At 41.6% G+C, this 15,570-nt stretch overlaps 1 long non-coding RNA gene across 1 annotated transcript; it reads left to right on the top strand.

Moving 5' to 3' along the window:
* Positions 1-342: 342 nt before the first annotated feature.
* LOC123568373 (uncharacterized) lies at positions 343-3,340 on the top strand. The gene is made up of 3 exons (XR_006691678.3): positions 343-1,865; positions 2,589-2,697; positions 3,199-3,340. It is a non-coding gene; the product is annotated as an uncharacterized lncRNA (long non-coding RNA).
* Positions 3,341-15,570: the final 12,230 nt, after the last annotated feature.

The raw sequence follows: 15,570 nt of genomic DNA, 5'->3' as shown, positions 1-15,570 counted from the left end.
GGGCGGGAGCGGAGCGGAGCTACCCAATGGTGAGGCCCGCTGTTCCGACGGGCGTGGGCCTCGACCTATGGCGGAGCGGCTCGTTAAGCGGCTGGCTGCACCCCTGGCCCAATGAGTCTTCTAAGGACACTGCCGCGAGCGGGGCGGGGGCAGTGGAGTGGGGGGTGGGGAGAGGTGGGTGGACGTTCAAGTGTGGGGTGGAGGAAAGGAGGAGGTGCCGGAGACCCGCGGAGTTACTCGGCCCTCCTCGCTCCAGAAGTGCGCCTTCTGCCAATCCGAGCGCCTCGCGGGAGTGATGGACTCGAGCGCGTGACCAATGGGGAGGAGAGGGCTTCCGCAGCCGGCCTGAGGGGAAGGAGCGGGCGGCCGGCCTCCCCCTCTCCGCCCGCGCCTCTCCGGGCCCGCCCTCCCCTCCCGCGCCGCTCGGGTCAGTCACGCAAATAACAGTGTGAGGGCCGGGGCCGCGCGGGGGGGGCGGGGGCCCGCTGCTGGCTGCGTGACAGCGATAGGGACTGGCTGTGCTGCCTACTTCGATCCGGCAGGAGGAGGCGGCGGCGGAGGCTGGCTCCTTACTCTGCGTGCAGACGGCTGCTGCTGCTGCTCAGCCTCTGCCTGGCGCTGCCGGGGAGCCCCTGCGGCCAAAGCCCACTCCCGAGGGACAGCCAGATTTGGAGTGAATCAGATCACGCAGTGCCCACTTTTGGAAACCGCTCCGGGGGAAGTCCGGCGGGGCTGTGCGCTGGGATCTGAGGAGGCTGGAAGCCGTAGGCGGGAGGCTTGGCCGTGACATTTGCCCCTTGCTTGCTTGCCTGTTTTCTGGGAAAGTCGGGGTAGGGTGTGGGCAGGTCGAAACAGCTCCTGCATATGTCCTGTTTCTTTACTGAATTTCTGGAAAAGGCACTTCTTAACCTGGTATGAGCGAAGCTGTAAATGCATGTCGATACCTCAGCTTCCTCCAACCCTCCCTCCCGCACTGCTCTTCCTCCCACTGGCTCACCTTGAACCCTGACGGCAGTGCTCCACAGCACCCACTACTAGATCTTCTCCTCCCTGCTGATTCCCAGGAGCTATGGCTTTTCTCAGTTTCTTGGCTACTGTCCAGCAATCATTTTACAGACCTTAACCCTTTCCACACCCTTGTACTTGAAAGTACTGTAACTGTAACCACCAATAAACCTGAATGGAGAAGTTCACTAAAGCAAATACACTGGCAAGAACCCACCTTCTTCCCCACAGGTGCATTTCTGCACGTTATTTGAGACTTAAAGACAATTGCTTCTGTGAAGAAACTAAGGAAAGGCAAATTAGACGTTGCATCTCTATTCAAATTCACTTAGAATATCCGACGTCCCCTTTCCACAAAGGAGTCATCTGGAGAAACCTAGGAATAATTTAGGTTTGGAGTCTTGAAGTGAGCGAAATCTTTACATACGCGCGTGTGTGTGTGTGTATGTACATATATGTATATATTTCAAATATATGTGAAATGGAAACCTACAGTGGTCTGGAATTCAGAAGAGAGATACTAAGTGAACACAAAGGTTTACTTTGGTCATATTGGGACCTTTCTTGATTATTGTCATTTTAGGATACAGATCCTTCCCCTGGGCCTGTTAAGACATACAGCCTGACATTTTTCCCTGTCTGATTTTAGCCCTACTCCATGATTTCTTTCAGTAGTCCTGAGTCCACTTACAAAAATGAGCTGTACCACAAACTTCTTGTAGCACACAGCTTGTGTATGTGTTGCCTCTCAGTATACTGAAACTCCTTTGGAATTCCACAGTGCAAGAAGTCCAGTGTCTTCACCCCAAGACATGATTTGCAAAAAGTGGACAGTGTTCCCTTAGCCAGGTCACCCTGTGGTAAGTGAAACAAATTAGATCCCTCGTGTGGGAAAAATTCGCTTCTTTTCCAAAGTGGGTTATTGAACTACATTTAAGAATGTGCTGGCTGGGTGCAGTGGCTCATGCCTGTAATCCCAGCACTTTGGGAGGCCGAGGCGGGTAGATCACCTGAGATCGAGAGTTCGACACCAGCGTGGCCAACATGGTGAACCCTCGTCTTTACTGAAAAAAAAAAGAAAAAAAAATTAACTAGGCCTGGTGGCGCGTGCCTGTAGTCCCAGCTACTCGGGGAGGCTGAGGTAGGGGAATCGCTTGAACCCAGGAGGCAGAGGTTGCAGTGAGCCAAGATTGTGCCCCTGCACTCAAGCCTGGACTGGACAACAGAGGGAGACTCCATCTCAAAAAAAAAAAAAAAAAAAGAATGTGCTAATGACACATTTTAGAAGCCCCTTTCTTATTTCCTCCACTGTGAGGTCATTTCATGACTCAGGTGACTGTAATTGATCAGAGTATTATTTTACATATGAATAACCCTGAAGAAGATTTTGAATCTTCTTCATACACTAGAATGTAGTACGTAGTATGTAGCTGAATAGACATTCACTAGTATCTTTCAGAGGATCTGCAAATACCTAGGGTTAGCATCTTGTGGCAGAAGCTGCCCCTGTGTCAGTTGTTACTAGCATGTCTCCAGGCCCTACCTACTGTGTGCCTTCTAATTTTGTGCTCTCCTTATTCCAGTGTTTCTTAAAGGGAAGACACACCCAAAGTCCTGGGTCTGCTGAGACCTATTGAGTTATCATCTCTGTAGGCTCTACCTGGACATCTGCTCTTTAAACAAATATCCCAGGTGACTTGAATAAACATTAACATTTTAAAATATTAAAATACTAAAATAAATATTTGATTTGAAAACCCTTGTTTATTCCTTCGTTTTGAAAATTTGAGAACCCTCCTCTTCCTTTCTTATGTGTATCTATTTCTATTTCCTTTCTCCCATTTTTTTTTTTTTTTTTTTGAGACGGAGTCTCGCTCTGTCACCCAGGCTGTAGTGCAGTAGCACAATCTCGGCTCACTGCAAACTCTGCCTCCCGGGTTCAAGCGATTCTCCTGCCTCAGCCTCCCGAGTAGCTGGGATTACAGTCGTGCGCCACCACGCCCAACTAATTTTTGTATTTTTAGTAGAGACGGGGTTTCACCATGTTGGTCAGGCTGGTTTCAAACTCCTGACCTTGTGATCCACCCGCCTCGGCCTCCCAAAGTGCTGGGATTATAGGCATGAGCCACCGCGCCCAGCCTATATTTTCTATCTCATTTTTGTGATCATTTCTCCTATGCTGCTTGCACACAGGCCTTGCGGGGAAGGAGTGATCCCTAAAAAAGAGGATGAAGCTGGCGAATAGTCTTCCATAAATGACATGAGCATACCTCATAACTACAGCACTAAGAAGTATGGGCAAGTCAAATAAAAATTCTATATGTCTGAAAAAAAATCACTGTAATTGATATTGTCCGTGAATTGTAATATATGAGAAGCTTACTAGTTTATGATCTCAAAATACACAGAGACAATTTTTTCTATGGGGGAACATTTCAAAATGCAAATTTCAATGTATTAATTTCAACAATTATGGTGTTACTGTCATTTTTCTTCCAAACAGTGAGATGTACTAGTGATGTACTGGTAGTGTACTAGTGATGTAGTAGTGATGTACTAGTAGTGTAATGTACTAAGGCTGTGATGGTTATTTAAAAGCCAAAGTACTATATGAGATTTTTGGTGACTCAAATGGCTTACAATCTATTTGAGAGGCTCAAAAGTACACACATGCAACATTAAAACAGGAACCTGAGGAAACGTGTAGGGAGACTTTAAGTGTGTTTGTCAGAGATAAGCAGAATTTGGTTCATTTCTATCTAGTTTTCCTCTTGCTTATCTCTACTTTCTAATCTGTTGTGATTATGAGTTACATGTCTTTTTAAAAATCTTACAAAAAACCAAACAGTATGTGATAATAAAAGATTTCCTTTTTATTATTATTTATATATTTATATGATTGTAGCTGATCTTCTCAATTAGGATTTAAGCTCCGTTTTTTTTTTGTTTGTTTGTTTTTTGTTTTTTTTTTGAGACAGAGTCTTGCTCTGTCACGTAGGCTGGAGTGCAGTGACAAGATCTCGGCTCACTGCAAGCTCCACCTCCCGGGTTCACGCCATTCTCCTGCCTCAGCCTCCCGAGCAGCTGGGACTACAGGTGCCCACCGCCACACCCGGCTAATTTTTTTTGTATTTTTACTAGAGACAGGGTTTCACTGTGTTAGCCAGGATGGTCTCGATCTCCTGACCTCGGTGATCCGCCTGCCTCGGCCTCCCAAAGTGCTGGGATTACAGGTGTGAACCAAGCTCCTTTTAAACAGATTTGAACATATACTACCCACATAGATCAGGAAGCAAAAGCAAATACTCTATCAAGGATAAAGGATTCAACCCAGACCTCATAGAATTTCTATATATAAAGCCTAGGCAAACCTGAGCTCACAATCCAAATTACAAAACAAATGAAGAAAAAGACCATTGTGAGCAAGAGAAAGTAGAGGAAAAAAATTTTTTTTAAACCTGCACAGCCAAATTAGATTCTCAATCTGAAAAAAGAACAGATCAAGAAAAGAATAGGCCCATTTCACTTATGAACATAGATGCAAAAATTATAGGTAAAATATTAGCAAACTAAATCCAACATGCTTATTACAGTGAGCTAGGAGAAACCTTAAAACGTATTTCCCTGTCTTTAGAATGCATTTATCTGACTAGCCACCTATCTAGTCCTCTATCTTGAAAACCTAATAAATCAGGTAGAGTTTACTCCAGAAATTCAAGTATGATTTAACATCAGAAAGCCTATCAATATAATCCATCTCAAAAGACTAAGAAAAAGCATTTGAGAGAGTATATCACTTATTAATGATAAAAACTTGTATAAGATTAGGAATAGAAGGAAATTTACTTAACCTTATAAAGGACCAAAATGTACAGCAAGCACATTACTTAATGGATTAACCTTAAACACATTCCACATAAGTTTGAGATCAAGATAATATTGCCTCTACTATTTAATATGATGCTGAAAGTTCTGGCTAACAGAATGATATTTTTTAAAGGAAGAGGAAATTAAATAGAAGAATTAGAAGGAAGGAAACAAAATTTGGGTTGTTTGCAGTAATATGATTAACCACATAAAACATCCAATAGAAACAGCAAGCTACTAGAAATAATAAGCATTCAGCAAGGTGACGTGACAGAGATGTTGCTCTCCCCTTCTTCCATAATACTAGGTTTTTTAGCAGGGCACAGGGCCAACCAGAAGAAAAACACATTTGTCAGCCTCCCTTGCAGCTAGGTATTGTCATGTCCCAGGCAACGGGTTGTAAGCAGAAGTAGTGCATACATCATTAAAGGGAGAAAGTGTGCCTTCATCCTCTTTCCTGTCACCTAGAATGCAGACATAATGGCTGCAGTGTTAGCAGTCATCTTAGATTATAAGCTGACCTTGGATAGGGAAGCCACACATGGCAGAGCAGCAAGACAGAAGATGCCTGCTATAGCAGTACCAGCCCTGAGGTACCTACCCACCAATCTTCTTTAATTTCTTGAATAAACCTCTGTCTCATCATGACACTTTTATTTTAGTTTATGTTTGTGTGTTTGCATTACTTGTAGCCAAATCTAATCCCAATTGATATAGCAAGATTCCCAAATAGAAAATCAATTCATGGCCCTGCACAGTGGTAACACTTTGGGATGCTAAGGCAGGTGGATCATCTGAGGTCAGGAGTTAGAGACCAGCCTGACCAACATGATGAAAAACCCTGTGTCTACTAAAAATGCAAAAATTAGCCTGGTGTGGTTATGCATGCCTAAGTCCCAGCTACTCAGGAGGCTGAGGCACGAGAATCGCTTGAAGGATCAGAGGCAGAGGTTGCAGTGAGCCAAGATCATGCCACTGCACTCCAGCCTGGGCAACAGAATAAGACTTGGTCTCAAAAAAAAAAAAAGAAAAAAAGAAAAAGAAAATAAATTCATGGAAACTGAAAGTATTCATTCACACTTACACTAACAAACTAGAAAAAAAGATACTATTTATACAAGCAACAAAACTATAAAAGATCCAGGAATTAACATGTTTAAATTTATTGAAGGAATTCAAAGGAAACCCAAATAGAGGTATATATAATGTTTATGGATAAGATGATGTAACATTATTAAGATCTCAATTATCTCTAAATGTGTTTATAAATTCAATGCAAACCAAACTTGTAGCAAGATTTGGGGAATTTAAACATACTCTAAAATGCACATGGAAGACTGAATTTCTTTCTAAGTTGGTCATGTTTGAGAGTAGCAGACATACAGAACCATGAAACAATAGAGAACTCAGAAACAATCCATTTACATATGAGAATCTGGTATGTGGTCATGGTAACACCACAAATCCATGAGGAAATCATGTTGAGTTAGTCAGCTATTGCTTGCTGCCATAATAATATTATATAACAGATAATCCCAACTTATCAGTGGCTTATGGCAGTCATTTATTTTTCTCCCTTATGGGTCTGAATATGAACTGAGATTCAGCTCATCTCATCTGGGCTCCTTAAGACTTGGTTGGGTTCAGCTGAATTCAGCTGGACTTGGCTCCAGGATGCAGGTCAGGTTCAAGTCTTCACCACATGTCTCCTTCTGGCAATGCCAGCAGCTCAGGAGGTCAAGCCAAATCATTCAAACACATTTAACACCTCTCCTCTCATCATATCCACTAACATTCCATTGGCCAAACAAGTCATATGGCCAAGCTGAACATCAATAGTGGAAGGTACTGCAAAACTTTATGCCAAAGGGCACAGGTGTGTAATTGTAGAGCCAGGAGCACAAGAATGATTGGGAACAATAATCCAATCTAACACAGAGATTTGGTTTCATAGATAATATTGAGGAAATTGGTTCACTGTGAGAAAAATATAAAATTAAACCCGTATCTCATACCATATGCAAAGGTGAGTTCAACATTAGCAACAACAACAAAAAACCTAAAAGTAAAAGGTAAAACTATAAAACTAATAGAAATCAAAGACAGAAGAATAGATTTGTAATCTTAGGGTAGAAAAAAGAAGAAAAGCATTTAAACAGGGCTCAAAGCATAAACTATAAAATCAAAAAAATGATGAACTTGATGACATCTGTTATGTTCAACAAAAAATATCATAGACAAGTTTAGAGAAAGTTAATAGATTGGAAAGTATTTTCAAAGGCTGAAGCCAACAAAAGATTAATATCTAGAATATATGGTATTAAGAATTCCCACAAATAACTGAGAAAAAAAAGAAATGCAATAGAAAAATAGCCAAAGGATATGAACAGGCAAATTTATAGAAGGGAACCTTGAGAGACTAACAAGTAGATGAAGAGATATCCAACCCCACTTATAATCAGATAACTGTACATTAAAACACAAAAACACTTATTTACATCTATTCAATAGGCAAAGATGTGAAAGTTGAGTAATATCAAGTGTTGCCTAGGATAGGAAGAAATTTGAATCCTCCTGCTTTGCTATTGGGAGTTAAGTCCTGGTACAATCATTTTGGAGCATTAACTAACACTACTTAATGAAATAAAGAATGTAGTAGAATGTATTTTTTCCGATGACCCAGCAGTTCCACTCCTGGGAATGTGCACCCTTAAGAAGCTCTTGAACAAGTCCATAAGTGACCACAATTGAGGTGGTGTTCATCACAGCAGCACTTGAGCTAGCCAGATATTGAAGGCAACCTTAGCATATACATCACCAGCACAATGGGTAAGTACGAGGTAATGGACATCATGGAACAACATACAGCTGTTGGAAGTAATGCACTAAGTGTACATTTTGCAACATGGATACATTTTTTAAATGTTTTATGAATTTTTTAGAAAAGGTAAACAGAACAAGATCAGGTAAGCCCCAGGCCTTTGAATGTCTTTCCTTACAGGGTACATCTCCGTGTTTTTCATTTCTGCTGTTAGCTGGGACACTTTGAGGGGAGGGTAGGTAGGTATTATTACAGTTCACTTCTGACAAATATTTTCTTCCAGTTCTCACATGAGGTTGAGGCAGATTTTCATGTAGTCCCCAGGCCCCCACGGTTTCTACCCTCATAGCATCCACTATCACCTTCCTGCTCCCCTTTTGCATGTTTAAAAGACATTTATCGATTATATGTTTTCTTCCCAGGCTGGATGCAAGATGAGTGATGGTTGTTGAGGAGTGGGCCACAGTCCGAAATATAGAAAACAGTCCTTCTACTCTGCTACTCATATCTGCTCACGTCCCCGTCTCCAAGTTAAAAACATTCAAACACGCCGGGCGCGGTGGCTCACGCCTGTAATCCTAGCACTTTGGGAGGCCGAGGTGGGCAGATCACTTGAGGTCAGGAGTTTGAGACCAGCCTGGCCAACATGGTGAAACCCTGTCTGCATTAAAAATACAAAAACTGGCTGGGTGCGGTGGCTCCCAGCACTTTGGGAGGCCGAGGCAGGCTGATCACGAGGTCAGGAGATCAAGATCATCCTGGCTAACATGGTGAAACCCCGTCTCTACTAAAAATACAAAAACAAAATTAGCTGAGCATGGGGGTGGGCGCCTGTAGTCCCAGTTACTCGGGAGGCTGAGGCAGGAGAATGGTATGAACCTGAGAGGCGGAGCTTGCAGCAAGCCGAGATTGTGCCACTGCGCTCCAGCCTGGGCGACAGAGCAAGACTGTCTCTTTAAAAAAAAAAAAAAATCAGGCCGGGCGCGGTGGCTCAAGCCTGTAATCCCAGCACTTTGGGAGGCCGAGACGGGCGGATCACGAGGTCAGGAGATCGAGACCATCCTGGCTAACACGGTGAAACGCCGTCTCTACTAAAAAATACAAAAAACTAGCCGGGCGCGGTGGCGGGCGCCTGTAGTCCCAACTACTCGGGAGGCTGAGGCAGGAGAATGGCGTGAACCCGGGAGGCGGAGCGTGCAGTGAGCTGAGATCCGGCCACTGCACTCCAGCCTGGGCGGCAGAGCGAGACTCCGTCTCAAAAAAAAAAAAAAAAAAAAAAAATCACCCAAACGGTCCTGGATTTTTAAAAGTTGTAAGACTGATCTAAACATATATTTGCTTATGTATCTTTGTACAACTCTTAATATGCTATCAGTTCTAATAATAACCATAAGGATAAAACAATAACAGTGATTGTAATATCAACTTTGTGTCAATAAGCAAGCAGTAGGCATGAAGGCCATTTAGAGTTGAGAAGCATGAGAAGAAAAAAGAGAGTTAGCCAAAGAAATTTAGGTTAAATATCAGAAATAGCTCCCTGAAATCAGGATTGATGAACAGATGGAGTTACCAAAAGGCTGGGGATACATGGGTAGTTCTCCGAAAAAAAATTTAAGGGTTTTCTAGTTGAAGACAGGAATGGATGAGATGGTTCTTGAAGTTTCTCCCAGCCCTGTTAGGTTATGAGCCCTCCAGTAGGCATGTTAAAAACAAAATCATTTCCAACAAAGGTACGCTCAGAATACCCATGCTCGAATTATGCTGTTTTAAAAGCCAGTCTCTGCCAGAAGCTTTTCTTAATGGCTATATTACTAGTATACTAAATTCTGACCCTTACTAAGGGCTAGGATTTCACGGCCCTCAAACTCTCATATGCAGGAGCTTGCCTGAGCTCAGGTAGGGAACTCTACAGGAAGGCCCCTGATGTGAGGCCCAGCTGCTCACACCCTTTCCTGGTGGACTAGCAGCAGCTGCAGGCAATTCTCCAGCAAGCTTTGGGTCCCTGAATCCTGCAGAAGCCAGAATATGATCCTGCGGGGATGACTGTTCTCGGGATCGCATTTCTTACTATTCTCGCCTAGGGTCTGCAACACTCACCACTAGCTCCCAATATTGGGGCCTTAATGTTAACTTGCATCTGTTTCATAAACCTAACCCTAAAAGGTCTGATGATTTATCCAACTGCAGTTTCTGTAACTCCTAGGAGCTGTTGATCAGTCATTCCATATTTGCTAAATAATTACTTACTGAGTTCCAGGGAGCCTTGGGAGATGTATTTGGAAAAGTAGACTGAGTCCAGTTTATAGAGCATTAGATGCCTGGTTAAGAGTTTCAATTTATGGGATAAGACAATAGGGACCCTCTGGTGGTGGTTGAGAACTGGAAAAGCACAAAGAAGAGTGTTTTAAATTTAATTGAACAGGCCGGTCACAGTGGCTCACGCCTGTAATCCTAGCACTTTGGGAGCACGAGGCAGGCGGATCACTTGAGGTCAGGAGTTCGAAACCAGACTGGCCAACATGATGAAACCCCATCTCTACTAAAAATACAAAAAAAATGACCGGGCGCAGTGGCTCACACCTGTAATCCCAGCACTTTGCGGGCCCGAGGCGGGCGGATCACGAGGTCAGGAGATTGAGAACATCCTAGCTAACATGGTGACACCCCGTCTCTACTAAAAATACAAAAAATTAGCCGGGTGTGGTGGCGGGCGCCTGTAGTCCCAGTTACTCAGAAGGCTGAGGCAGGAAAATGGCGTGAACCCGGAAGGCGGAGCTTGCAGTGAGCAGAGATCGCGCCACTGCACTCCAGCCTGGTCCACGAGCGACAGAGCAAGACTCTGTCTCTTAAAAAAAAAAAAAAAAAAAAAAAAAAAAAAAAAAAAAATAGCCGGGGTTGGTTGGTGGCGGGTGCCTGTAATCCCAGCTACAGGAAGCTGAGGCAGGAAAATTGCTTGAACCCGGGAGGTGGAGGTTGCAGTAAGCCAGGATTGCACCACTGCATTCTAGCCTGGACGACGGAGCGAGACTCCGTCTCAAACAACAACAACAACAACAACAACAAAATTAATTGAACAAACACTTGTTGAGGAAAGGGACAAACAGCTATTAGGACCTTATTACAAGAAACCAGGAAAGCACTGTGGTAAACCCAGGAGGAAGAAAAAAAGTCCTTGCCTTAAGGAATTTATAGTTGCTAGATTTTGTTCTGTTTTTGTTTTTAATATAGGGGTAGTGTTTTGAGGTATTAACCAATGTGGCTTTTCTGCATTTCCTATACCCCGGTCCATTTTCTTGGGGTACAGATGTAGCACAGCAGAGATTTAGAAACAAATAAAAGAATTGATTCTTGATTTATAGTTTTCAAAATGAACTTTAAGAACTCACAACAGAGACAATAGTTTTAAAGAAGTAGCATGGGTTTTCATAAGTTTCAATGCAACATAAATGATAGATTTGGAAACAGGACTAGCTGTATAATTTGTGGAGCTTGGAAATAAAAAGAGCGGTTAAAGTACTAGAATATAAAGATGTTCCCTTTCTTCTGTAGTGTGTCTCTGAACTTGTGGGATTTTTCATTTATTTAATGTCATTCTAAGTTAAAAAAATGGAAAATTTAATTTATTAGCTTGACTTTTATTCATTTTTATATTGTGCGCTACCAGTTTTAAGTGCAAATATAACAGCATTTACTTTATATGTGGAATCACTGAAATTATCCAGTTCATATTTCATAGTTTGTACATGCATATGTATTTTGTTCTTACCAGAACATTGGAAACACTGCACAACCAGCTCAATTGCTTTTATTCCTTGATATGTAACCATTCTACCAACACTCTATTTTCAGCTTAGTGATGAGCAAGGAACAGCTGAAAGGAAAAAGAACTATACATTGCCCAATATTTCCCATTCCTTCTGTGTCTTCATGTTCAGCATATGTGATTTAGCTAATACAGGGAAATATAACAAGTAAGAAAAGATATATAATCCATTTCCCTGGTCATTCACATTTTTTAGAATGCCATTGCCTTTTTTTTCTGCATTCAAACAGGTTCTGGTTTGAATGGAAAACGTGATCTCTCAGGGCTGTCAGCACCCCCACTTACCAATCAAAGATGAAACACACCTGTCACTGAACCGCCAAACATTGTGAGACAACCAGAATTCTGGGCTTGTGGGGCAGCAAGGAACAGCAGATGTACAACTGATGAATATCTCCTCTGCTCATGCACCATTGTCCCAGCAGACATCACCTACAAATCATAGGTTCAAAAGTAAAATCAAGACTTTCAAGACAGCACAGCAGAGTATTAAACCAAACTTGGGCCCTTCTGAGTGTAAGACCCTGTACAACTGCAAGGGTGGCACATCTGTGATGCTAGCCATGTTTGGAAGAACAAATGAAGAGCCAGGCTACCCAGCTGCAGACAAGATAATGATGCCCTGGACTGAGGGTGGGAGAGAAAGCCAGGGACTCTAGATACAAATGTATCTCTGAGAAAGGGGGTTCTGAGTCGTGATCTTGGGTTCAACACTACCATCTACCCATCAGGTCATGCCCTAGAAACCCCTAAGATGTTGGAAATGAAAGCAGGAAAGAGCAACTGTACCTTGCTGCCAAGGCCTTATGTAATCCATTGAAACCTTGGAAAATATAGAAAATCCCAAAAAAATAATTAAACTATCTGTAATTCTACCATTCAGAGAGAGTCACTGTTAAAATTTTGGTTCATAAGTGATTTGAAATGTATTTATACAAAATTTGTAAATGTAACAATACATGGTAATAATTTCTCATAATACTGCATGTGTTTCTAGAAAATGATTTTTAACTCAACATTGCTTTTTAAGGTGAGTATTTGGTGGCGGTTTGTACGATGAATTCTGGAGGAAACAATCTGACAACAGAGAGCCTGGTCAGGAGAGAAACACAAGAATCCAAGAGGGGAACTCTGGAGGTTTGCAGTGGAAAGAGGCAGGAAAGGACTGGATGGGGCTTAAAAAGATAGTGAAAAAAGCAAGTCACCAAAGCTTCTATCTATATATAGTTCAAATGCAGACAAAATTAAACACCACGTTATTCAGTAATATATATGCAGGCTGTAAAACTACATAGAAAGATGAAATCCAGGATGTTAGCTCCTGGGGTGGCGCCAGGGAGGCAAATGTGTTCAGAAATGGGCTCACAGTGGCTTCTAAGGGGCTAGTAATGTTCTATTTCTTAAGCTGGGTGGAAGACACATGAGTGTCGATTTATGATTATTTTTTAAACTATACACTTTCATTTAATACAGTCTTTTTTGTGCACGATATAATATAAGCCTATATATCTTAGGCCAATTCCAAAAGATAAGGTTTTCCCCAGCCCCAGTCTCTGTATCCTGAGGTTTTGCCAGATAGGTTATAGAAACTGAGGCTCTTCCGGAACAACACCCAACTTCTTCACCACCCACATAATTTAATCTTGTTGCTCTTAAGTAGCTGACTGGAGTATATTTGTCTGAAAGGTTATGTCTGAGCTGAGACCAGCACCAACGCAGGAATGCACTAGCATATAGATACACAGACATACATGGATACATAGCAGACCTAACCATGCGTGGCCAGGATTGGAAAAGCTTTCTGCTCTGGAAGTGTCTTCCTTGTAGCATGAACAGCAGGTACATGGCATGCTTTTCTAGCTTCAGGACAGCCACCCCAAACCAAATCTAGGATGTGGAAGGGGATGAGTAGCTGCCAAGTATGTTATGAAGTCCTCTTCAGGTTATAGCACATCTGCAGGATCCTCAAGGACAGGTATGTTGTGATCTTGCCTTTCTCGTATCCCAACTGGGTAGACATGCTACATGAGATACTTTCGGCAGCCTTACAAACATTTCCTATTCTAATACACAGAATATATTTTATTCTAATATATGAATATTGCATATTCATATATATTAAATATATATGTATATATATCATTGACACCTCAAAGCCATGATTATTGCTTAGAGCAAAACTAAACTGAAGTAGAGAGCAAAGGTAGCCTGAATTAATGTTTTTAAAAGCTTTCAAAAAAAAAAAAGGTCCCTATTAATAGTATAGCTCGTACAAAGAGAGAGAGTACAAATCATGAAAGTGGTCCACTTTGGTGGAAAGTTTGCACAGGGATTTTGTGGTTCTTAAGAAAGTGGAATATGGGCAGTGAGCAGCTCTACTCTATGACCCTAAACAGAACTTGTGACCCAAGAGACTATTGTAAATCTCTTCCCATTCCAATAATAAATCTATTTTGAGCTCTGCCAGGCTCTGGTAAAGTGCTCTGTGTACATTAGCTCATATATAGATACACTCAAAATATTTCCATTTGTTCAAAGATATCCCTCCTCATCTTCTTCCTCTTTGTCTTCATCAAAATCTTCATCACAGGGCATCAGTGCTGGGTCCTCTGAAGGGAGACCACCCTGGCAGCATCAATCCTGCACCCTTTCCTATTGCACTGAAGAGTAACAAAAGTAATTTATATAAACTTATGGAAGAAGCACCTACAATGGAATTGAAAACAAATCATTTGGCTTATTTCTGGCATGACCCCTGTAGTGCACAACCCCTTTTCTATCTCAATGCCTGTGTTTTTTCACTTTTGTAACAGGCAGAAGCACTCTGTACACATTACCTCACTGGAATATTTTGGAATCTAACTACTTGATCGCTAGTACAGAAAGCCATTGTAGGAAATGTGAATTCTGATAAACAGGTCTTTGTTTTAAGTTACACTCTGGTGTAACATAAAATTGATGTTATAAATTTTTTTACATAATTATTTTATAATGGATACTCAGTAGACCTTTAACTCTGCCATAACATGTCACAAGAATAGAGGAAAAAAATATGAACAACAGCGTGTTTTTAAAAATGCTGTTAACACAGGTCTACCAAGCTTTGAGCAAAGGATTTCTATGGTGATTCATAGATTAGGTCCAGCTAGGTTGAGAGTGCTGAGAAAGAACAGTACGGAGATTCCTCAAAAAACTAAAAACAGAACTACCATACAATCCAGCAATCCTGCTACTAGATATATACCCAAAATAAAGGAAATCAGTATCTCAGTGAGGTATCTGCCCTCTCATGTTTATTGCAGCACTATTCACAATAGCCAAAATTTGGAAGCAACCTGAATGTCCATTAACAGATGAATGGATAAAGAAAATGTGGTACATATACACAATGGAGAAGTATTCAGCCATAAAAAAGAATGAGATCCTGTCATTTTCAACAACATGGATGGAACTGAAAGACATTGTGTTGAGCAAAATAAGCCAGACAAACAAAGACAAACTTCACATGTTCTCACTCATTTGTGGGAGCTAAAAATTAAAACAATTGAACTCCTGGAGATAGAGTTACCAGAGGCTGGGAAAGGTAGTCAGAGGTGGGGTAAGTGGGGATGGCTAATGGGTACAAAACTAGAGTTAGAATGAATAAGATTTGGTATTTGATAGCACAACAGGGTGATTACAGTCAACAATAATTCACTGCACATTTAAAATAACTAAAAGAGTATAATTGGAATGTTTCTTTTAGTATAAACTAAAGAAAGTTAAGTGCTTGAGGTATACCCTATTTACCCTGATGTGATTAGTATGTATTGTATGCCTGTATCAAAATATTTCATGTACTCCATAAATATATACACCTACTAGGTACCCATAAAATAATTTTAAAAAGCATGCTAAGGATGAAAGATTAGCTTTGTTTGTTTCCCAGTAAACTTCTCTAAAATAATAATCCCAAAACAGAACTTCTACAAATATTGAGTGTTTAGTATGTACCCTCAGGCCTCCACAGACAAGCAAAAGAAGAAACTGAAGATTTCCCTCCAAAGATGAACTG

Source organism: Macaca fascicularis, chromosome 13 (genome assembly GCF_037993035.2).
Source record: "Macaca fascicularis isolate 582-1 chromosome 13, T2T-MFA8v1.1".
Lineage (NCBI taxonomy): Eukaryota > Metazoa > Chordata > Mammalia > Primates > Cercopithecidae > Macaca > Macaca fascicularis.
This window is presented reverse-complemented; position numbering and strand designations above follow the sequence as displayed.